This window comes from Bufo bufo, chromosome 3, assembly GCF_905171765.1.
Source record: "Bufo bufo chromosome 3, aBufBuf1.1, whole genome shotgun sequence".
Lineage (NCBI taxonomy): Eukaryota > Metazoa > Chordata > Amphibia > Anura > Bufonidae > Bufo > Bufo bufo.
The window spans coordinates 170,113,176-170,138,288 of record NC_053391.1 but is presented as its reverse complement, the minus strand read 5'-3'; positions in this window follow the sequence as shown (position 1 = coordinate 170,138,288).

The following is a 25,113-nucleotide window of genomic DNA, read 5'->3' as shown; positions in this document are numbered from 1 at the left end:
GATCACCCCATCTGTGCCCAGCACCCCATCTGTGTCCAGAACCCCCTATCTGTGCAATCAGGTATTTAGCGAAAGGTTAGGGACAGGTTAGGTTAGGCAGGGATATAAAGGGAAAGTTAGTGGAAGAAAAAAAAAATACCGTTTGTGATTGCATCACCCTAAATCAGGTGTCTGGGGTCTACAGCACAGCTGTGTGACCCTAGACCCCCCAGGGGTGAGGCAACTTGCCCCCCTCCCCCCCACAACTTTTTTGGGGTGCAGGCAGTTTTTTTTTTTGTGTGTACGCTGACTGTGGCCGGCACTCTTAGCGTCCGGCCACTGTTAGCGCATAGCACACCCCACCACTGATCAACTTCGGACGGTTGATCAGCGATTTAGAATTTTTTAAAATATTTTTTTAGTTAGTCTTTTTTTTTTTGTCTGTTAGGTTTAGGGTGAGTTCGCAAACACCCGTGCCCCAACACACGCACACTGAATAAAGATTTACATGCACACACACACGCAGGCACACACTCCCCTATGGCCCGCCGGATGTTCTCGGCCGAGGAGGTATACGCTCAGCTTGCCTCCGACTCCAAGAGTCCTAGTGAGGACGAGGATGACCCCACTTTCCTTTTGTCATCCGCGTCCTCCTCATCATCTAGCGAAGATGAGCCCCCAAGGCAGCGGAGACGCCGCCAGGCGGAGCAAGGGGACCGCCATGCTAGGGACCCTGTGGCTCACCCTAGTACGAGCAGCTCTGGGGCTCGTACTATTTTTCCGGCCCACCAGTTAAATCCACCGGAGTCCCCTGCCGGTGAACTTGTCTGGTGTACCCCAGAGCGTTTTGAGCCCGTGATTCCTGATTTTGTAGGCCAACCAGGAATCCAGATTTCCACAGTTGTCTTCACTAAATACGACTACTTTAGTATTTTTTTCAGTGACCACTTTGTAAATCTAATGGTGGAGCAAAGAAACCTGAACGCCCAACAGTTTGTTGCTCAACACCCAGGCTCCTTTTTGGCTAGGCCCGGTGGCTGGGGCCTCGTGCTGCACATGGGCCTAGTCAAAAAAACCTAGTGTCAGGCATTACTGGAGTGGGGACGTCCTCTACCAGACCCCACTTTACAGTACGGCCATGACACATACCCAGTTTGAGGCCATCCGGAAATGCCTGCATTATTCAGATAATGCAGCATGTCCCCCCCAAGGTGACCCTGCCTATGACCGCCTGTACAAAATGAGGCTGGTCATCGATAACTTTGGGGCCAAATTTGTACAGGCCTATGTACCTGTAAGGGAGGTCGCGGTTGATGAGTCTCTCATTGCTTTCAAGGGGAGACTCATTTTCTGCCAGTATGTTCCCTCTAAGCGGGCGAGGTATGGCGTGAAGCTGTACAAACTTTGTGAGAGTACCTCAGGGTACACTTACAAGTTTCGTGTGTACGAGGGGCGAGATTCCCGTATTCAACCCCCAGAATGTCCCCCCACTCTGGGTGTTAGCGGGAAACTTGTGTGGGACTTTATGCACCCACTGCTAGATAAGGGTTACCACCTGTAAGTGGATAACTTTTATACTAGTATCCCCTTGTTCAAGTCGCTTGCCGCCAGATCCACGTCCGCTTGTGGGACCGTGCGGAAAAATCAACGCGGCCTCCCTACCCACGCCCTCCAGGTACCTATCCCCAGGGGTGAGACCCGTGCCCTTACCAGTGAAAACCTGTTGCTGGTCAGATATAAGGACAAGAGGGATGTCCTTGTACTGTCCACAATTCATGGTAACGGCATCACCCCTGTCCCTGTGCGAGGTGCTGCGGCAACGGTCCTCAAGCCCGATTGTATCGTCGACTACAATCGGTATATGGGAGGAGTTGATCTCTCTGATCAAGTCCTCAAGCCATATAACGCCATGCGCAAAACCCGGGCATGGTACAAAAAAGTTGCGGTCTACTTGGTGCAAGTTGCCTTGTACAACTCTTTTGTGCTGTCCCGGAGTGCTGGCAACACAGGGAAATTCCTTCAGTTCTATGAGGCAATCCTCAAGGACCTGATTTTTTTCTGACCGGGAAAGAGCAGGCCGGAGTACCTCGGGAACTGGAGGCGCCCGGATCGTCCCTGGCCAACACTTTCCAGGTGTGGTCCCCCATACTGGAAAGAAGGGATGGACCCAAAAAAAAGTGCAGAGTGTGTCGCAGGAGGGGGATAGGGAAGGACACCACTATTCAGTGTGACATGTGCCCCGATCATCCGGGCCTCTGCATTGACGGTTGCTTCAGGGAGTACCACCCTTCCATGGAGTACTAAATTTATATCCCAATTTAGCCACTGACAATCGGATAAAAAACAGGTTCTCAGACTTGAGACACTAAAACGAAAAAAAATAAAATAAAATATTATTTAGTAAAACTAAAAGAAATAAGAAAGTAGGCATATTAGGTATTGTCGCGTCCGTAATAATCTGCTCTAAAAAAATACCCCCCCAACCCCTCACATCACAAAAATTGTAATAGCAAGCGATCAAAAAGTGATATGCCCCCCAAAATAGTGCCAATAAAACCGTCCTCCCATCCCGCAAACAATGAGCCCCTACCTAAGATAATCGGCTAAAAACAATGTTTATAAAAAGATACTATAAAAGTAGACATATTAGGTATCGCCACGTCCGTAAGAATCTGCTCTATAAAAATACCCCCCAACCCCTCAGATGAACACGGTAAAAAAAAAAAAAAAAAAAACTGTGCCAAAAAGCAATTTTTGGGCAAATTTTCAATTTTAATCCATTTTTTCAAATAACAAAGTAAGGGTTAACAGCCAAACAAAACTTAATATTTATTACCCTCATTCTGCAGCTTACAGAAACACCCCATATGTGGTTGTAAACTGCTGTATGACCAAACGGCAGGGCGCAGAAGGAAAGGAACGCTGTATGGTTTCTGGAGGGCAGATTTTGATGGCCTTTTTTTGGGCACCGTCCCATTTAAAGCCCCCCTGATGCACCCCTAGAGTAAAAACTCCATTAAAGCGACCCCATCTAAGAAACTACACCCCTCAAGGTATTCAAAACTGATTTTACAAACGTCGTTAACCCTTTAGGTGTTCCACAAGAGTTATTGGCAAATGGAGATGACATTTCGGAATTTCTATTTCTGGTAACCTTGCCTCACAAAAATGTAATATAGATAAACCAAAAATCATATGTACCGTAAAAATAGTCTAAACAAAACTGACACATTATCCCGTAGTTTCTACTCTAGGGGTGCATCAAGGGGGCTTCAAATGGGACATGGAAATTGGAAATTTGCCCAAAAATTTTAATTCTCAAATTTCATCCCCATTTGCAAATAACTTGTGCAACACCTAAGGGGTTAAAAAAGTTTGTAAAATCAGTTTTGAATACCTTGAGGGGTGTAGTTTCTTATATGGGGTCACTTTTAAGGAGTTTCTACTCTAGGGGTGCTTTAGGGGGGCTTCAAATGGGACATGGTGTAAATAAACCAGTCCAGCAAAATCTGACTTCCAAAAACCATACGGCGCACCTTTCCCTCTACGCCCTACTGTGTGCCTGTACAGTAGTTTACGGCCACATATGGGATGTTTCTGCAAACTAAAGAATCGGGGCAATAAATATAGCATTTTGTTTGGCTGTTAACCCTTGCTTTGTTACTGGAAAAAATGGATTAAAATGGAAAATTTGCCAAAAAATTGAAATTCTCAAATTTCATTCCCATTTGCCAATAACTCTTGTGCAAAACCTAGAGAGTTAAAAAAAAGTTTGTAAAATCAGTTTTGAATACCTTGAGGGGTGAAGTTTCTTAGATGGGGTCACTTTTCGGGAGTTTCTACTCTAGGGGTGCATCAGGGGGGCTTCAAATGGGACATGGTGTAAATAAACCAGTCCAGCAAACTCTGCCTTCCAAAAACCATACGGCGCACCTTTCCCTCTACGCCCTACTGTGTACCCGTACAGTAGTTTACGGACACATATGGGGTGTTTCTGCAAACTTCAGAATCGGGGCAATAAATATACCATTTTGTTGGCTGTTAACCCTTGCTTTGTTACTAAAAAATTTCAGTTTGTTTTTCAATTGAGTTGTACAGTTTATAGGTCACATTAAAGGTGTAAAAAGTTCTGAAATGATTTATCTTTGTCTCATTTTTTTACATCAAAGAAACCTGACACTTTAACAGGGGTGTGTAGACTTTTTATATCCACTGTATATGATCGTTTAATTAAATTGAACAAGTCCCCCAAAAAATATAATTCCAATTGTGGGGAAAGTGAATATACTGAAACGGACGATTGAGGCCTGACTCATAAATGCAAATAGCATTTATTCTGTAGATAAAGTTAATACAAGACACTTAATAATGGATTGTCATTATCCATACTGCTTCCTTTGCTGGCTAGATTCATTTTTCAATCACATTATACACTGACTGTTTCCATGGTTACGGCCATCATGCAAATCATCAGAGGAGGCCATACTTACACACTTTAGGAAAATGCACCGGCTTATGGTCCTAACCACCAGAGAGGCTAGTGCTTTTTCCTACAGTGTGCAAGCACGGCCACCTCTGATGGATTGCAGGGTGGTCATAACCATGGACCATTTTCTTCGCCCACTATTGTAAGGATTGTCTCTCCTACTTTTGTTTCTTGTTTTGTCCCCTTTTTTTTTTTCTTTTTTTTTGTGTATTGGTCTATTAGGGGTACTTTATGTGTTTTTTATTTTTTATACTAATTAAGGATAAGTTTTATAGGATGGTTATCTGTGATTATACTTAACCTCATTAGACTATCACAAATTATATTACCCTCTGATGGGTTACAGTCTGTACTGTGAGCTTTGTTTTCAAGACATACTATATTGGTGTATCACTCCTTATATCTGCATTTGACCTACATATTATGGCCTGTTTTTTAAGCACGCAACTTGACAAGAATAGCTGGTTATTAGAAGCAGACGAGATATTCTCTGAAAAGGATCTATCCTTTTCTACCATCCCCACTCCGTTGATTATGACAATATTTAAAGATCTTTATGAGACACACAAAGATCCCAAAGGGGCTACGGATATTTATCCGCCCGGCAAAACATATATATACCGAGCTGCTCTCTAAATGGGAATTTGAAGTGACAGCAAGCTCGCTACGTCTAATGCAACTATTAGTATATCAAGAGAGGACAAATATCGAGATAATTGAAAAACATCTATCAAACCTAACTGAGGTTGCTCTCAGTTTTAAAGACCATACTGAGTTTTCTAAAAAAGAGATCGAATTGCAACATAGTATTGAGAGGTTCAAAACATCATTGTTCGAACGAAAACATAGGCAGTTTATTAAAGACCTCACCGAGTTTAACCCCTTAAGGATCCTGCCATTTTTCACCTTAAGGACCAGGCCATTTTTTGCAAATCTGACATGTGTCATTTTATGTGGCGATAACTTTAAAACGCTTCTACTTATCCAGGCCATTTTGAGATTGTTTTCTCGTCAACTATTGTACTTCATGACAGTGGTAAAATTGAGTAAAAAAAAATAATTTTTATGTCTAAAGAAATTCAAATTTTACCAAAAATTTTAAAAAATTTGCAAATTTTCATTTCTCTACTTTTATAATAGATAGTAATACCTCCAAAAATATTTTTTTTTTTTACATTTCCCATATGTCTATTTCATGTTTGGATCATTTTGTGAATGCCATTTTATTTTTTGGGGACGCTAAAAGGATTAGAAGTTTAGAAGCAAATCTTGAAATTTTTCAGAAAATTTCTAAAACCCCCTTTTTCAGGACCAGTTCAGGTCTGAAGTCACTTTGTGAGGCTTACATAATAGAAACCACCCAAAAATGACCCCATTTTACAAACTACACCCTCAAGGTATTCAAAACTGATTTTACAAACTTTGTTAACCCTTTAGGTGTTTCACAAGAATTAATGGAAAATAGAGATCAAATTTCAAAATTTCACATTTTTTTGCAGATTTTCCATTTGAATCCATTTTTTCCAGTTACAAAGCAAGGGTTAACAGCCAAACAAAACTCAATATTTATGGCTCTGATTCTGTAGTTTACAGAAACACCCCATATGTGGTTGTAAACTGCTGTACGGGCACACTGAAGGGCACAGAAGGAATGGAATGCCATATGGTTTTTGGAAGGCAGATTTTGCTGGACTGTTTTTTTGACACCATTTTGTCCCATTTGAAGCCCCCCTGATGCACCCCTAGAGTAGAAACTCCAAAAAAGTGGCCCCATTTTGGAAACATCGGGATAAGGTGGCAGTTTTGTTGGTACTATTTTAGGGTACATATGATTTTTGGTTGCTCTATATTACACTTTTTATGAGGCAAGGTAACAAGAAATAGCTGTTTTGGCACCGTTTATATTTTTTGTTATTTACAACATCCAACTGACAGGTTAGATCATGTGGTATTTTTATAGAGCAGTTTGTTACAGATGCGACAATACAAAATATCACAACTTTTTTTAGGTTGTTTGTTTCAGTTTTACACAACAAAACATTTATTTATTTATTATGCACTGAGAGACCGGCCACAATCCCAATCTCAGCAACCAAAAAAGTCATAGAGAGTCATGTTGATGATTACATCATATTAAACCTCTATGTGATTTCTTTATCCCAAGCTTAAAGAAAGATATTAGCAAAAGGTTTGATGTTTGTATGAGCCACTCAGTTTAAACTATTTGATTGTTTTAAGGACCTACATTTCTTCACAAGGAAACTCAGATGGCACACAATATTTGCCTCGACAGACAAAAAAAGATGTACTGAGCTAGGTCTTGAACCAGGAAACCTGCAGGGTCTCGACACATTGGTAGAATTACTTGGATAAAATGATCTCCCAAGGGGACATGGTCCATTTACCACCCTTAGGAGCAAAAGTCTCAAAATGCCCCCTAAAGCCCTCAATGAGGCCAATATTGATTTCTTTTTGAACATATTCAACAAATTAAATCCTTAAAAAACGATACCCCATGTGAAATGGAGGCCCTACTACAATTGAGCAATAACAAAGGCCTGGTAATAAAACCGGCAGACAATGGGGGGAATATAACCATTCTTACAGCCACCCAATATAGAGACATGTGCCTGTCTCTATTATCAGATAATCATAACTACGTACACTCAAAGATTGATCCCACTAACGCATTTCGTGTGAATTGTCTAATATTGAAAGCAGCGCTTGACTGCAAACTCATAGATCGGACGGAATTTAAATTTCTGTCTCCAACATTTCCGAGGGTAGCAACATTCTATGCACTACCCAAGGTGCATAAGCGGTTGAACCCCCTCAAAGGACGGCCTATCATCTCTGGCATCAGCTCTCTGACTCAGAAAGAGTGCACCTATACTGATCTCCTCCAACATCTGGATGGAACTAGAAATGTGGATGGCCTCAATATACAGAGGCTCTGTATACCTCAATCCCTCACAAAAAGGGATTGGCGGCTGTTAAGTATTTTCTTGACTCAAGATCTAGGGATGTATGTTCACACAACCGTTTCATCATCGAACTACTGAATTTCATCCTGACTCACAATTATTTAGTTTTTGAGGGCCAGTTCTACCACCAGCTCAGGGGCACCGCAATGGGCAGTCCTTGTGCGCCCACGTATGCAAATCTGCTCCTGGGCTGGTGGGAGGACACCATTGTATTCTCTGATGCCCTTTCCCACTTCACTAAGTACATTACTATGTGGTCTCACTAGATAAACAACATTCTGTTTTTTTGGTCGGGTTCCGAGGCAGACTTTAAACTGTTCATGAACTAACTAAATTCCAACCATATTGGCCTCTTTTTTACATCCGAACTTCAACGGCACTCTATAACCTTTCTACATACCCGGATCGATAGGGGGGACAACAATTCTATCACAACCACTCTCGATCGGAAGAAAACATCAACCAATAGCCATCTCAGATGGGAGAGCTTTCACCCCAAGCCATTAAAGAGAGGGATCCCCAAAGGACAATTTCTACGAATTCGCAGGAACTGTTCAGAACAAAATAATTTTACACTAGAAGCATCAAAACTTTTGACAGATTTAAACAGAGAGGGTACCCCAATAACTATCTTTTTGAAGCATAGAGCAATGCTTCAACCCCAAAAAAACAGAAGATCAACAACAGGTTATCAGGGTTATTGGTACCTATGACACCAAATCTAAAAAGATTTGGGAGATTTTAGGTAAATATTGGTCACTAATTAAGGCTATATGCACACATTGTTTTTTGCGTCTGCCCAAAAAAACGGATGCGGCATTCGTTTTTTTTGGAGGATCAATTTTTTTCCACAGATTCCTTGTAATAAATGCCTATCCTAGGACATGCACTATTTTTTTTGCTGAAGGGAAACACGGACAACGGACGTGGAACACAAATGGATGAACTATCAGCATTTTTTTGCTGACCCATTGAAATGAATGGGTCCCCATCCTATCCGCAAAAAAAATGGAACAGAGGCCGAGAAAAACAACTGTCATGTGCATGAGGCCTAAGACTGACCCGGATCTAGAAAAGGTCTTACCCGACGACTCGCCCATCACTTTTAGACGAGGACGGAGTGTCGGGGACGCACTCGTACACAGACACTTTGAGACCCCACTGAGAACTACATGGTTAGCATAAAGGGATATGGTACCTTTACCATTTCAAGACATGTTTGTCTACATCATGGGGGAGATGCAAAATCAATGCACTTCTCCATGATGGAAACCATCAAACCATCCATAAGAGGTGGTTATCTAAATAAGATTCTCAAACAAAAAGACTCAAGATGGATATACACCCCTAACACCACAGCACCGGGTGGATTAAATAAGGGGATTGATTTTGCATGTTTTTTATGAATTAGCTGGCCGATTATCTTCAGTGTGAGTTACGATATTATCTATATCCTGTATGGGGTTAATTAGTAGTAACTAGGGTTGAGCGAACCCGAACTGTAAAGTTCGGGTTCGTACCGAACTTTAGGATTTTTGGACCCCGGACCCGAACCCTAAATCTTCGTAAAAGTTCGGGTTCGGTGTTCGGCGGTTTCTTGGCGCTTTTTGAAAGGCTGCACAGCAGCCAATCAACAAGCGTCATACTACTTGCCCCAAGAGTGTCACGACTGCTATCCCAGCAGCAGTCGTGTCACACCAGACGGAGGGGAAGGGGGACCCCTATCTACGGATGGGGAATAGAACGGCTACCCCTGACTAACCCTAAGCTGGCACCTGTCTGCCCTGATACCCTAGACGGGGTGTGAACCCGTGCGGCGAGCAGGATGCCTAAACCCTCAGTCACCCTAACAAGACTAGACTGGGGAAAGGCCGATGGGAGCACTAGTCACCATCACTCGTGTCTTGGAGAACAATAGAAGAAGACAGCAACAAACAAACAATCTACAGCAGAGATAGACTTATCCAGTCACGAGCAGAGAAGGTGATCCCAATGACGACAGTTCACGCCAGACAAGAGCTCCACAGCAATACCGTCCAACGATCTCCTTCAAAGGTCAGAATAGCACTGGAAGTATGGACTATATCTGGCAATGACTGCAAGTGAAACTGAAACTAATATAGTAGCTGGGAGTGGCAGACAGGACTCACCTGAGAAGGATGCCTACAAACTCCCAGTCAGGACAAAAAGGTTCACAAGGCAAAACCCCGATGACATACCCTGAACCACGGAGCAAACTCACAAGCTATCGCGAGTAGCAAGTCGCTGCGACCTTCTCCTCCCAGACCTGTCTGGATCAGTCATAGTCGTGACAAAGAGGCCATCACAGCCATGCCTACTAATGGCATGGCTGTGATTGGCCAGAGCAGCATGTGACCCAGGCTCTATATAAGCTTGAGTCACATAGCGCTGCACGTCACTCTGCTGTTACAAGTGTAGGGAGAGGGTGCTGCTGGACTTGTGATTTCAGTAAGAGAATAGGAGAGAATCTAACTCAGCGATCTACAGACAAATAGTTGTGTGGGTGCAGGGCACTATCGTTTTACCCTGCCCTGAGCTCATTGACCAAAAAATACTAACTTTTAGAATTCTGTTAGTTAGGTGGGTGGCGGCAGCGGCCATTTTATGCATGCTCAGTGCACCAGCACTGCATCTGAGCTTTTGGGACATTGCAAATCACCATTTTTTGGGGGCAAACTACAACATCTGGATTAGTCAGTGTGCAATTTAAGCTAGAAATACACCCATCATTTTCTGGGTTTTAAAAAACACACTTTTTTTTTTCAAAAACAGTATTTTCCAGATCTGCAAGTGTTAAATTAAAGTTTAATATATACAGCTTTCATATTCTGTTAGCAAAAAAAATACTTTTTGGGCAATCTACAACATCTGGATTAGTCAGTGTGCAATTTAGAGTAGAAATACACCCATCATTTGCTGGGGTTTTAAAAACACACTATTTAAAAAAATAAAATAAAACAGTATTTTCCAGATCTGCAAGTGTTAAATTCAAGTTTAATATATACAGTTTTCATATTCTGTTAGCAAAAAAAGACTTTTTTGGCAATTTACAACATCTGTATTAGTCAGTGTGCAATTTAAGGTAGAAATACACCCATCATTTTCTATGGTTTGAAAAACACACTGGGCCAGATTTATCATTACTATGACAGCTCACTTCACTTTCACATATGGCTAAAGTCAGTTTTTACAGTTGTGATGTGCTAACGGAGAAAGATACTGTGCGCTATAGCCCCTGGGGAGACTTGTAGTATTTAAAGGAATCCCCAACCCACTAACAGGGGCTAACACACACTGCAAGCACATGAACTGACCAGTGACAGCGTGTCACTGAGCAGCGGCAGTGAGTACTGAGAGCGGCTGTGCACTATGCCGACTCAGAGACTCAAACCACCACATAGGTGAGTTAACCACATAGACGATTGCTGATGCTGGCAGAGACAGACCAACAAACAACAAGTCTAAACACACTGAGCTACGGCTCTACGCGTTTCTGTGCAGTTGGTAAATGCACGTCATCAGGAGCCAGGTAGCCACTACACCTACACTGCCTAATGCCGATACCACAGGTTTGAGATCGGCTTGCTAAGCCATGTAATCAACAAGGAACACCGAAGCCTAGTGTGAGAGACGGTGTACTGTTCGTTGCAAACATAGTCTCGGCTCTGTAATGGCCGCGAGCGGCCAGGCAGACGCCGTGATTTAAAGGGGAAACACCCCGCCCCCTAGAACACACCTCCTGCCGGCAGCCAATCCACCAGTTGATACAACCATACTGGGCTGGTCCGCTGACGGCAGTGGAGGAATATGGATGTGTTCAGGGGGTCAGCGCGTCAGCACTGTGGCATATCAAAGTATATGGGAAATATCAGCGGCTTTATTAAATGACAGGCAGCAATATTTTAAAAGCAACATCGGAGAACCTGAAGGTAGGCAATTAGTATCGAGCCTATGATGTCATAAAGTTACAAGAAATGGCACTACTAGAATGAATGATAGATAACAAGTGTGTATATAATAAATATCGAAAGTATGTGGATGAGTGAATACAACACTCAAATCATTCACAGAAGAACAATAACCACATAACAATCAAATACATATCATCTAGTACAGGACAAAATATGAAGAGAAGAGAGGTACTATGATACCATTAAATAAACGGAACATAGGAAATGGCGTCATTTAGACCATTAGGCTTGATGGTACCTAGCCTAAAAATCCATTGCGCCTCCTTTTGTAGGAGAATGCGATCCAAATCACCACCACGCGGTGTCCTCTTCACAGTGTCAATGCCCTGAAATTTAATGACGGACGCATTGCCACTGTGGCATTCAACCACATGGCGGGCGATTGGTGTGTCCTGACATTTATTAATGTCGGATACGTGTTCACCTATACGCCGTCTTAACTCGCGTATCGTTTTACCGACATATTTCAGGCTGCATTTACATGTCATTAAATAGACCACGCCAGTAGTTTTGCAGTTCACAAATGGTCTAATGAAGAATGTTCTGTCAGATGTACAACCGATAAATGATTTGTTCTTGTTGATGTAGCCACAAAACTTACAAGAGCCACAGGGAAAAGTTCCCGAAACGGGATTATGTAACCAGGTATGCTGTCTAGGACTCTGGTACATACTGTGAACCAGAATGTCACGCAAGTTTTGGCTACGACGGAAGGTGATCGCTGGTTTATCCGGAATAAGATGGCCAATGTCCGAGTCAGATCTCAGGATGTCCCAGTGTTCCGATAGCACATTGCGCACTTGATCATGAGCACTATCAAATGTGCCAATGATTCGCATACTCTCCAACCCTTGTGGATTTAATTTGGGAGACAGTAGCGAGTCCCTATTCAGACTCAAAGAGTGTTGGTAAGCTTCTTTGAGTAACTGAGATGGATAACCTCGAGATAAAAATCTCCCTTGAAGGTCCACAGCAGCTTTTCTGAAGTCGGATATCTGGGAACAATTCCTGCGGGCCCTTAAATATTGCCCCTTAGGAATACCTCGTTTGAGAGCTTTGGGGTGACCGCTCTCCCATCTGAGTAGGCTATTCGTAGCCGTGGTTTTTCTATACATGCTGGTAACAATGTCCCCAGATGCATTGAGTTTAATGGTCAAATCCAAAAATGAAATCTGGCTCTCATTTATTTCTGAGGTAAAAAATAAACCCAGCTCGTTGTTGTTCAAAGCTGCCACAAACTCATGGAACAGACTGGTGCTGCCCCCCCACAATATTTAAGGGCCCGCAGGAATTGTTCCCAGATATCCGACTTCAGAAAAGCTGCTGTGGACCTTCAAGGGAGATTTTTATCTCGAGGTTATCCATCTCAGTTACTCAAAGAAGCTTACCAACACTCTTTGAGTCTGAATAGGGACTCGCTACTGTCTCCCAAATTAAATCCACAAGGGTTGGAGAGTATGCGAATCATTGGCACATTTGATAGTGCTCATGATCAAGTGCGCAATGTGCTATCGGAACACTGGGACATCCTGAGATCTGACTCGGACATTGGCCATCTTATTCCGGATAAACCAGCGATCACCTTCCGTCGTAGCCAAAACTTGCGTGACATTCTGGTTCACAGTATGTACCAGAGTCCTAGACAGCATACCTGGTTACATAATCCCGTTTCGGGAACTTTTCCCTGTGGCTCTTGTAAGTTTTGTGGCTACATCAACAAGAACAAATCATTTATCGGTTGTACATCTGACAGAACATTCTTCATTAGACCATTTGTGAACTGCAAAACTACTGGCGTGGTCTATTTAATGACATGTAAATGCAGCCTGAAATATGTCGGTAAAACGATACGCGAGTTAAGACGGCGTATAGGTGAACACGTATCCGACATTAATAAATGTCAGGACACACCAATCGCCCGCCATGTGGTTGAATGCCACAGTGGCAATGCGTCCGTCATTAAATTTCAGGGCATTGACACTGTGAAGAGGACACCGCGTGGTGGTGATTTGGATCGCATTCTCCTACAAAAGGAGGCGCAATGGATTTTTAGGCTAGGTACCATCAAGCCTAATGGTCTAAATGACGCCATTTCCTATGTTCCGTTTATTTAATGGTATCATAGTACCTCTCTTCTCTTCATATTTTGTCCTGTACTAGATGATATGTATTTGATTGTTATGTGGTTATTGTTCTTCTGTGAATGATTTGAGTGTTGTATTCACTCATCCACATACTTTCGATATTTATTATATACACACTTGTTATCTATCATTCATTCTAGTAGTGCCATTTCTTGTAACTTTATGACATCATAGGCTCGATACTAATTGCCTACCTTCAGGTTCTCCGATGTTGCTTTTAAAATATTGCTGCCTGTCATTTAATAAAGCCGCTGATATTTCCCATATACTTTGATATGCCACAGTGCTGACGCGCTGACCCCCTGAACACATCCATATTCCTCCACTGCCGTCAGCGGACCAGCCCAGTATGGTTGTATCAACTGGTGGATTGGCTGCCGGCAGGAGGTGTGTTCTAGGGGGCGGGGTGTTTCCCCTTTAAATCACGGCGTCTGCCTGGCCGCTCGCGGCCATTACAGAGCCGAGACTATGTTTGCAACGAACAGTACACCGTCTCTCACACTAGGCTTCGGTGTTCCTTGTTGATTACATGGCTTAGCAAGCCGATCTCAAACCTGTGGTATCGGCATTAGGCAGTGTAGGTGTAGTGGCTACCTGGCTCCTGATGACGTGCATTTACCAACTGCACAGAAACGCGTAGAGCCGTAGCTCAGTGTGTTTAGACTTGTTGTTTGTTGGTCTGTCTCTGCCAGCATCAGCAATCGTCTATGTGGTTAACTCACCTATGTGGTGGTTTGAGTCTCTGAGTCGGCATAGTGCACAGCCGCTCTCAGTACTCACTGCCGCTGCTCAGTGACACGCTGTCACTGGTCAGTTCATGTGCTTGCAGTGTGTGTTAGCCCCTGTTAGTGGGTTGGGGATTCCTTTAAATACTACAAGTCTCCCCAGGGGCTATAGCGCACAGTATCTTTCTCCGTTAGCACATCACAACTGTACAGGCAGCACCTTGCCTTTCGGAGCACCATATCCGAGTATTAGTGCTGCGGATTTTAGATTATCAGTCCGTCTATCCCCTCATTATAACCAACAAAGTCCTCCTAATTGCTAGGGAGTCATACCCAATTTTAGTAGAGGCCAGATACATTAGGATAGACGGGTTCAGTCTTAGTTGATTTCTATAGGTTTCACCCCCTTCCTATATAAGCACTAATAAAACATTTATTATTTTGCTCCATTTTAGCGTCCTCTTTCTCAATATTTTGGTGTTATATTATAGGGACGTGTACCGTATAAACACAATTTTCTTGTTTTGTATTTAAAGTCAGTTTTAGCCAAGTCAGATTTATGATCGGCCCTTTAAGACTGTAATAAATGTGGTTTGACTGTAGCAGTTTATCCGTCAGTAAGCAGCTTTACAAAAGTCGCACATCTTTACGAAAAAGTCGCACGTCTTAACCAAAAAGTCGCATGTTCTATTAAAAAGTCTCAAAAAATAAGCATGGTCCTCACTGGAGTGAAATTGCGCATTTTTCTGCGACTTTTTTGCGACTTTTTAAATAGTCCTAATAGTAAATCTGTCTAGAGATTCATTTACATAAGAAAACACGCCCACTTTCAGAAAACTGGCGAGCATAGTGCAGAGCAGAAAAAAGTCGCAAATTTGTGCGCAGTTTCAGCGTTTGCGCATTTTTTTGCGACTTTTTCACTCCATTATTCTGACTTGAGCTAATGATAAATCTGGGCCACTATTTTTTTCAAAAATCAGTCTTTTCCAGATCTGCAAGTGTTAAATTCAAGTTTAATATATACAGTTTTCATATTCTGTTAGCAAAAAAAGACTTTTTTGGCAATCTACAACATCTGTATTAGTCAGTGTGCAATTTAAGGTAGAAATACACCCATCATTTTCTGGGGTTTGAAAAACACACTCTTTTGACAAAAAAAACACTATTTTCAGGCCTTGCAGCATCAGCACGTGTGAAATTACAGGCTTACTGTATATACTGCTGTCAAATTCAGTTTTTAAACAAACACTCATTTTGGCACAAAAAATTTAGTTGGCAGCCTTTGATGCAGATGTCATTGTGAGGTACACCCATAATACATTGGGTTACATTCAGAGATTTTAAATATCGCCATTTGGTGCACCAATATTGAATTCAGGCCTACACTGGTTCAGGCCCTGTGAGATACCCCATCTACATACAGGGGTTTGAATTAGGCATTTGAAATACAGCCATTTGAAATACAGCCATTTTGTGCAAAGATATATTTACTTGAGGCCTACAGAGGTTCAGGTCCTCTGAGATACTACCTCTACATACAGGGGTTTGAATTAGGCATTTGAAATACAGCCATTTGAAATACAGCCTTTTTGTGCAAAGATATATTTACTGCAGGCCTACAGAGGTTCAGGCCCTCTGAGATACTACCTCTACATACAGGGGTTTGAATTAGGCATTTGAAATACAGCCATTTGAAATACAGCCATTTTGTGCAAAGATATATTTACTTCAGGCCTACAGAGGTTCCGGCCCTTTGAGATACCACCTCTACATACAGGGGTTTGAATTAGGCATTTGAAATTCAGCTATTTGAAATACAGCCATTTTGTGCAAAGATAAATCTACTGCAGGCCTACAGAGGTTCAGGCCCTCTGAGATACTACCTCTACATACAGGGGTTTGAATTAGGCATTTGAAATACAGTTATTTTGGGCAATTTTTTTTTTTATTGAGGCCTAGACTGGTTCAGGCCGTGTGAGATACACCCTTTACATACTGTCGTTCTATTCTACTATTAATTAAACACCCATTTAGGTCAATATCCTAAATGTAAAAAATGAGGAGAGCGTCAAATAAGGGACGTGGCCCAGGTCGTGGTGCTGCTGGTGGAGCTCCTGTTGCAGGGAGAGGACGTGATCGATCTGTGCCAGCTACACGCACAAGTGAAACCCCTTCCTCAGGTGCGAGTAGGCGCAGTGGTATTTGATCGGGCCAAATGCTGCTCTAAGAATGGTGATGCCTGAACAAGTACAGACGATAGTAGATTGGGTTGCTGACAGTGGATCCAGTTCCTTCACATCGTCTCCCACCCAGTCTCCTGCTGAAAGACCACATTGGCACCTGCAGCCGATGTCCATCAGTCTTTCACTTCACCCCCTTGCAAATCAGCCAAGCAGTCTGAGCCCCAAGTCATGCAGCAGTCTCTTCTGCTGACTCTGTTGGCAGGGTTTCCCAGGGCCATTCACCTAGACCTGCCCCAGAAGTGGAAGAGATTGAGTGCACCGATGCTCAACCACTTATTTTTCAAGATGAGTACATGGGAGGACCATCGTAGCATGTCTTGGATAATGACGAAACACAGGTGCTGGGGCTTTTGAAAGTGTGCAGACCGACAATAAAGTCAGGGGTGAAGCCTGGGTGGAAGATGATGTGGAGGACGATGAGGTCCTCGACCCCACATGGAATCAAGGTCATGCGAGTGACCAATGTAGTTCGGAGGAAGAGGCGGTGGTCGCACAGAGCCACCAGCACAGCAATAGAGGAAGCAGGGTGCAAAAGCGGAGCGGCCGTCCTCTAGACAGTTCGCCTCCTACTTCCCACCTCAGCAAGGGACCGAGCACACCAAAGCCAGCTCCAAGGAGTTCCCTGGTGTGGCAGTTCTTCAGACAATGTGCTGAAGACAAGACACGAGTGGTTTGCACGCTGTGCAATCCGAGCCTGAAGGGAGGCATAAACGTTCTCAACCTGAGCACAACATGCATGACCAGGCATTTAAGTGCAAAGCACGAGCTGCAGTGGAGTAGACACCTCAAAAACCAAGAAAGGTCTCTGGCTCCTCCTGCTTCCTCTTCTGCTGCAGTCTTGGCCTCTTCATCCATCTCTGGAGTGACAGTGCCACCTGGCACCCCATAAACAAAGCATCTGCCAGCAACATCAACACCTGGTTCACCAAGCATCTCCACAATGTCACACGGAAGCGCTCAGCTCTCCATATCCCAAACGCTGGAGAGGAAGCGGAAGTACCCCCCCTACCCACCCGCGATCCCTAGCCCTGAATGCCAGCATTTCTAAATTACTTGCCTTTGAAATGCTGTCATTCCGTCTGGTGGAGACGGATAGTTTTAAAGGCCTTATGGCGGTGGCTGTCTCACAGTACGTCGTGCCCAGCCGCCACTACTTTTCAAGGCGAGCCATCCCTTCACAACCAAGTAGAGGACAAAATCAGGTGTGCAAGTTAATCTGACATGCCATGAGGCTGTTAGCTGCCTCCGATTGGTGTGTAATGATGGCCGCCTGGTTTTCTTCTAGACTCTTCACACTTCTGCCTATATGACGGACATCTTCCTTGATAGAAGCAAGATCCAGGCTGATGGGACCCAGGGCGTCTAATAAAGCCTCTTTAAGGTAAGAGCGGGAGATGGGGAGGTTGTCAGGGTCAGGGGAATTATCTCTTACCCCATCCGATTCGGCCGTCTCTCTGGCTGATCTGTTGTTGCCGCTTCTAGGAGTGCCGGACGCCATCTTGGGATCTCTGTTCACTGCAGCATCCGCTGCTTTTCTGATGAAACGATCCATATCACCGGGCTGGCTAGAGGAGCGGGCTTGACTCGTTTGGTCAGGAGGTTTTTGGCCACCTATCTTGACCATTTTGGTAACCAGTAGAGCTGAAATTCCAAGCTTATAGGGTAAATCTGCAGGAGAGCAGCGCTTCACATGTCCGCTCTGCTCCGGCGCTAGCTCCGCCCCCTCTAATAGCAGTAATATTGAAATGTATTATTCTCTCTCCCCTCTGTATTCTAATCTGTCACCAAACATTATCTGCCATCAATGTTGCAGCCTGGCTCCTCAATCCCTCCTTCCCCCAGTATGGAATAGTACAGTATAGTGCAACTTAGTCTTACACATTCATTTACATCAATAGGAACTTCTGGTCACTTGACCGGACAGCCGCCCATGTGACTGGTCACGTAACCGTTATTCCGATCACGTGGCCCCTTACATCATCTTTTTTACTCCATAAAAGGGCGTGAACTGGCGCAACTACACGCCACAGTGTCGGTGGACGCCATCCTCGTCCAAGCATGTAACTGGATCGGTTCTGTAACCTAATCTAACTAGGCTATCTTCCCCCTACTGTATTCTACATAGGTAAGTGGTATCTGTACTTGCAATCATCTGGGGGACCTTATGTGAATGGTTAGAGATGGCTTTAACATGCCTAATTCCTGATGTATTGTTTCATTTCAGGTGTCTGTCACTGATGGCCGCCACTTTCTGCGTGGCAATATCTTATACACTTTGACACCATACCGTCGACACGCAAGTAGCAATTATATCACTAACAGGAGAGGTCCCTGGTCTGTTCAGCCTATCTGAACATATATATTCTATGCTATTCTTTGCCTCTATCAAGCCAGTCTGTTTTTTTAACTCCACGGTTAATGTGTTAATTTACACTGATTGGTATTAGCTTCTATATGAACTACACCTCCACAATCTTCTTTGGTGTCCCCTGATGAGCCCTCCAAGTGTCTGGGTGAAATGCGTTGGTACAGGGACGTGTGTATCCCACACTTTCCACGATATCACTATGAAATAACTGTGGTACTTTTCAAAGTGACCTAATGACTCATCCCTTGCTGATGGGAGTTGATATGCACATATCTGTCTCATTGTTTATTAATTTTTGGTACATTTATTTTCATTTGATAAAGACTAACTAACTGTAATTTGCTCTATACTCCCCGATCAGGGCCATCCTAGGCCGTCCAGGAGGTTCCTGATACGGGATAGCCCCTATTGGGCGGCCATTCCGTTCTAGGCAGGGCAAAACGTAGATTGGGTCATCTTTTGGGACAGTCCCCCAAATATCGTTCATCATACGAATCCCTGCCTTTTCTTCGTCCACCATTGTGAGGATTGTCTCTCCTACAAGAGTAATTTTCTTTTGTTTCTTGTTTTGTCTCCTTTTTTTTTTTTTTTTTTTGTGTATTGGTCTATTAGGAGTACTTTATGTGTATTTTTTATACTAATAAAGGCTAAGTTTTATAGGATGTTTATCTGTGATTATACTTAACCTCATTAGACCATCACAAATTATATTACCCTCTGACGGGTTACAGTCTGTACTGTGAGCATGGAAACAAGCAGTGTATAATGTGATGGAAAATAAATCCATCCAGCAAAGGAAACAAGATGGACAATCACAATATATTAGTAAATGGCTTGTATTAACCGTCTCTACATGAAAACTGCCATTTTCTGAAGAGAGACAACCCCTTTAATATCCTGTTAACACTTATAGGTAAGTTGTTACCCTGCCTATGTATTAGTCTACTTATCACCTATACGCTGCTTTAATTAAATTGAAATTTAACACCCCCCCAAAAAAATACAAAAAAAACAAATTCTAACTGTGTGAAAATAGAATTCACAGAAACAGACAATTGAGGCCTGATGCTCAATTTTTTTTTTATCGTTCACATTTAGATTGCTACCCTACCCTGTGTATTGCTGCAGTAACTACTGTATGCTGGTTCAATTAAATTGAACAATCCATCCAAATTTTTTTATTCTAATTATGTGGAAATGTAATTCATGAAAACGGACAATTGAGGCTTGATGCTTATATTCATGCTAACACTCACAGGTAGATTGCTGCCCTACCCTGTGTATTGCTTTAGTAACAATGTATATATGTTGGTTAATTAACCCCTTAGTCACCAGCCATTATTGGGACTTACTGACCTAGCGTTTTTCTTCCTTTTTTCATCGTCGCCTTCCAAGAGCTATAACTTTTATTTTTTTCCATCTATGTAGCTGTATAAGAAATTGTTTTTTTGCCATTTGGGGTCTGTGATAAGGTGGACAGTGCGGGAAGAGGTGTATATCCCACTCAGATACCTCAGCTGGGTGGGATAGCTAAAGTCTGGGATTTAGTAGTCTCAGCTGCTGTAGGTTGTTGAGACAAGGTTTTTGTTGTTGTAATCTGGGCCGGATTTTATTGGGATTGGCAGATAGGATTGGAAGGCGATCTGCCAATCCACACCCTTCCAGCATGGGTGTTCCCTTGAACCAGAGAGGATTGCAGGGGAGGTCTGCGATAATCAGACTGGGATAAAGATCCTCCCAGGGTGTCAGTTAGGGGGAGTGTGCAAACAGAGGCCTGGTGAGGCTCTGTGAGTGTGGTCTCAGCGGTGCAAGGCTGAGAGATCACGAGGATGGGAGATAGTCTGGACTGACCGTGCTACAGCCTGGGGGCTGGTGGACTACTGGTTGAGAAAGCCACACCAGAGACAGTGTGTGAACTGCACTCTGTAAAGGTGAGTCAGGGATTTATGTTATATGTTTATGTAGAGCCCAGACGGGCAGGCTTTAATTTTGTACCGTGTTTGCTGGTGTCAAAATAAATGCACTGTTTGGACAATCAACACGGTTGTCAGCAAGAATTCTGTGACCTGAGACCCTGGAGATAGAGCTAAACCCTCACAGGGGCACGCATAACTTTCTGATTAACTTTTATTAACTCTTTCTGGGAGGGAAATGGTAAAAACAGCAGTACTGCCACTGAGTTTTTACATATAAAATTTTGTGGCATTCGTTTTTCAGCATACATAACATAATATATTTATTCTATGGCTCCGTATGATTACAGCGATACCAAATATATATAGTTTTTTAATGTTTTAATAATTTTGTGCAATAAAGCTTTTTTTTTTTTTTGCAATGCCACATCCCAAGACTAGTGATAAGCAAACTTCAGTTTTCTAAGTTCCAGTTTGAGTTCGGGTATGTACTGAATTGCATTATTGATACTGATACCATGGATTATAACGCAATTCCATGACAGAATGCCTTTAGAGGCATTCCATTATGCATTTCATCATGATAGAAGTCTATGGCCAGCATAAAGGATCCGTCCAGTTTCCATTATGCAGGAGTCTCATGGAAAAGTGTATTTTCAATGGAAAAACAGCATTTTTTTATTGGAATTTTTTCAAATCAAATTTTTTTTTTCTTTTTTTAAACTACTTAATAGTCCCACAGGGGGACTATAACAGGCAATCGTTTGATTGCTTCTAAGATACAATACATTATCCCTATAGTGCAATGCATTTTAATGTTAGTGCTATATTGACATTGACCATAGAGACGCAGCCTGGTGGAGACCACTCAAGGCAGGCTTGGGGCCTATACCAGGTCCCAGTCAGCCTATACACACACCAGAACCCAGGAGTCCGCTCCCTCTGTTGCAACTTACATGATGTTAAATAGCCCAGATTGGACCCGTGCAGCACTTAGACTGGGCCATCATGAAAAGGCAAAGGAACAGCCTAAACTAAAACAAAATTTAAAATCAATTAAATTAAATATGTGAGATGACCTGACATAGAGTTCTCCCTAGTATTCTATATGCTATAATAGATTGATGGTAGAACAGGTGTTGGTACAGTTTTTGATTATTCCACTCCCATGCCCAACCCCCTCCCCAAAAAAAATAAAGGTTTGCAGAGCTGCAGTTCTGCTAGGAGGCAAAGCGGCCACAGCTCCTTACTCCTTGCTCCCTGGATGTCAGCTTCCCTGCTTTTTGCTATTCTACACACACAATTCTTCTATTTCTTTGTAATTCTAGCCTTTCCTTTCACTGTCCCTGACAGTAGAATATAAACGTGATTGATTTCTGACTGTCCCTGATTGATTTTTTTCACTTTCCCTGACTCCCTAAGATTGTTTTTCTGGCAGACACTGTAAGACCCATCCACCCTCATTTACAACCCAGCACAGAATGACGTTCTGCTCATTCTGCTAGGGCACCTCGCTTACTGCTCCAGCATTGATTGAAAGCTAAACAGGGCAAGCCTCCCCCCACACACTTCCTCATGGACATGTAAGACCCCTTCTTCTTTCTCCCTAATGCTTTTTTTCCAGCTGGCATGTGCACTAAAATAGTGATACACGCTGCTTTAGTTTATTTGTCCAAAATTAACCTGAAAATATTTGGGTTTGTCTGTCTTCTGAAAAATAGCAAAGTTCAGACTGAACCGGGTTCAGGCATTCTTATTTCCAATGATACTGTAATTTTATTCTTCTTCCGCTAAGGATTCTAGAGTTTTTATAGTCTCCATTTCCTCCTGGGTTATAAAAAGATCCCTTGAATAACTTTTGTGATGAAATTTCATTAAAAACCAACTTTCTTGCAAATAAATTCACATATTTTAGTATTGTGAACAAATCCAAATTAGTATTTGGCGAGAAGCTTGGGCCTTTTGATAAAACATTCAATTGTATTTCACTTAATTGATGCTGATATACATTTATTACCTTTAATTGATCTTCCTTTCTCATTTTAGTTCCTCTTTTAGAATGATCATGCAATTTTCTCTTCTCTCCATATTACTTTATGGAATTCCATTTATTATCCACACAAGTAAAGAGGCTCTGTCAACAGGATCAACCCTATTAACAATGCGTACTGCCTGGTAGGGCTTATCATGCCGATTAAAACAATACTTTTCATTTGCATGTATTCTATACAGCTGTAGCAATATCTGGATTTTTATTCATATGTAAATGCAAAGTTTGAGCACCAGGTGGTGGGGCTGAATCCTTTAAGTACTGCTTTGCAACACCCTCTGTGATCTGTACACTCCCCCTCCCTTTGATAGACAGGGCTAGACATAAGCATACTGAGGGCAGAGATGTCTTCAAGCATCTACATATATACTCTATGTACTATAGATTCACTACACTGAGATATGCTCAGAAAGCTAATATACATACACTGCGTGCAGAATTATTAGGCAAATGAGTATTTTGACCACATCATCCTCTTTATGCATGTTGTCTTACTCCAAGCTGTATAGGCTCGAAAGCCTACTACCAATTAAGCATATTAGGTGATGTGCATCTCTGTAATGAGAAGGGGTGTGGTCTAATGACATCAACACCCTATATCAGGTGTGCATAATTATTAGGCAACTTCCTTTCCTTTGGCAAAATGGGTCAAAAGAAGGACTTGACAGGCTCAGAAAAGTCAAAAATAGTGAGATATCTTGCAGAGGGATGCAGCTGTCACAGCCAGACAGCTGAGAAGAGCTCACAGGAGCTTCTCAGATCCTCCTCCTTGAATTTCTTTGTTTTGGTTTAGTTTCTCATCTCGTTAGTCTATCTCAGCTGTCATGCAGTCAGACTGATCTCTACCCTTTAAGTTCCTCCCCATAATGCAGTAGTGTGCGGCTGATACAACTTCCTGGAGTGTGTGTGCATGCTGTTCCCAGTTCCCAGTTCCCAGTTCCCAGTCCTCAGTCGTCAGTCATCTGCAGATAAGTGCTGTTTATGTATTTATGTTTTTGTCTTTTCTGGATCCAGGTGACCCTGACTCCCTCCGTGTCAGTGTAGGGAGCCGGTGGTCGTGTCCCTTCACTATTGTAGGGTCTTCAGGTAATAGATAGCCGAGGAACGTGGGTATGCGGCCATCCACCTTTGGGGTGTTCGCATAGGCTGAGCAGTGAGGGAGAGCGGCAGCTCTATTGCAGGGGTCTCCCTTTGTTCCTTAGTTGTGGATCCAGAGAGACATTGTTTATATGGTATTCTCTTGTTTCCTGTACACCATCCGTGACATTATCAGCCGCGAAAACCGTCTCAAGCATGGATCCGGTTTCACTTTTGGCTGAACGCCTCCAGGGTCTTTCATTGGAGGTAGCTGATCTCCGTAGGATTTTTTCTCAGTTTCAAGTGACCGGTTCAGCTTGCGTTCATGGAGTTTGTGCTGAGCCCAAGATCTCGCTCCCGGATACGTTCTCTGGGGGTAGTGAGAATTTTGTGCGTTTTAAAGAGGCTTGCAAACTCCATTTTCGCCTTCTTCCCCATTCTTCTGGTGATGAAGAACGGAGGGTGGGGATCATTGTATCGCTGCTCAGGGGTAACGCTCAGTCTTGGGCCTTTTCGCTACCGGAGGGGGCACGGCCCCTCCGCTCAGTGGATGAATTCTTTTTAGCCCTGGGTCAGATATATGATGATCCGGATCGTATTGCTCTGGCTGAGTCTAGACTATGTCTGTTATGCCAGGGTAAACAATCCGCAGAGATATACTGCTCCGAATTTCGGAGATGGGCAGCTGATACTGGTTGGAATGATGCTGCACTCCGAAGTCAATTTTGCCATGGTCTTTCAGAGGGATTGAAAGATGCATTTTCCTTTCATGAGAGGCCTATCTCCTTGGACTCTGCTATGTCTCAGGCCATTCGTATTGACAGGCGTCTTAGAGAGAGACGAGAGATCTCTCCTTCCTGTCCTACTCAGTCTCGGAACAGTGCAGCAGTCTCATTCTGTGCGCAGGAGTCTCAGTCGCTGTCAGCCCCTTCTGAGAAGGAGCCCATGCAGCTGGGGTTGATTGCCTCTGACAATAGAAGATTCAGCCCGCATGGGAGGGTTTGTTTTTGTTGTGGAGGTATAAATCATTTGGCAAATGTTTGTCCATCAAGGAGATTCAGGCAGTTTTCTGGGAGTAATAAAGAGACAAAAAGGAAAAAATCTTTTAAAAATGTTCCGTCTGTTACTATTGGCAGGGTTGAGGCGGAAATT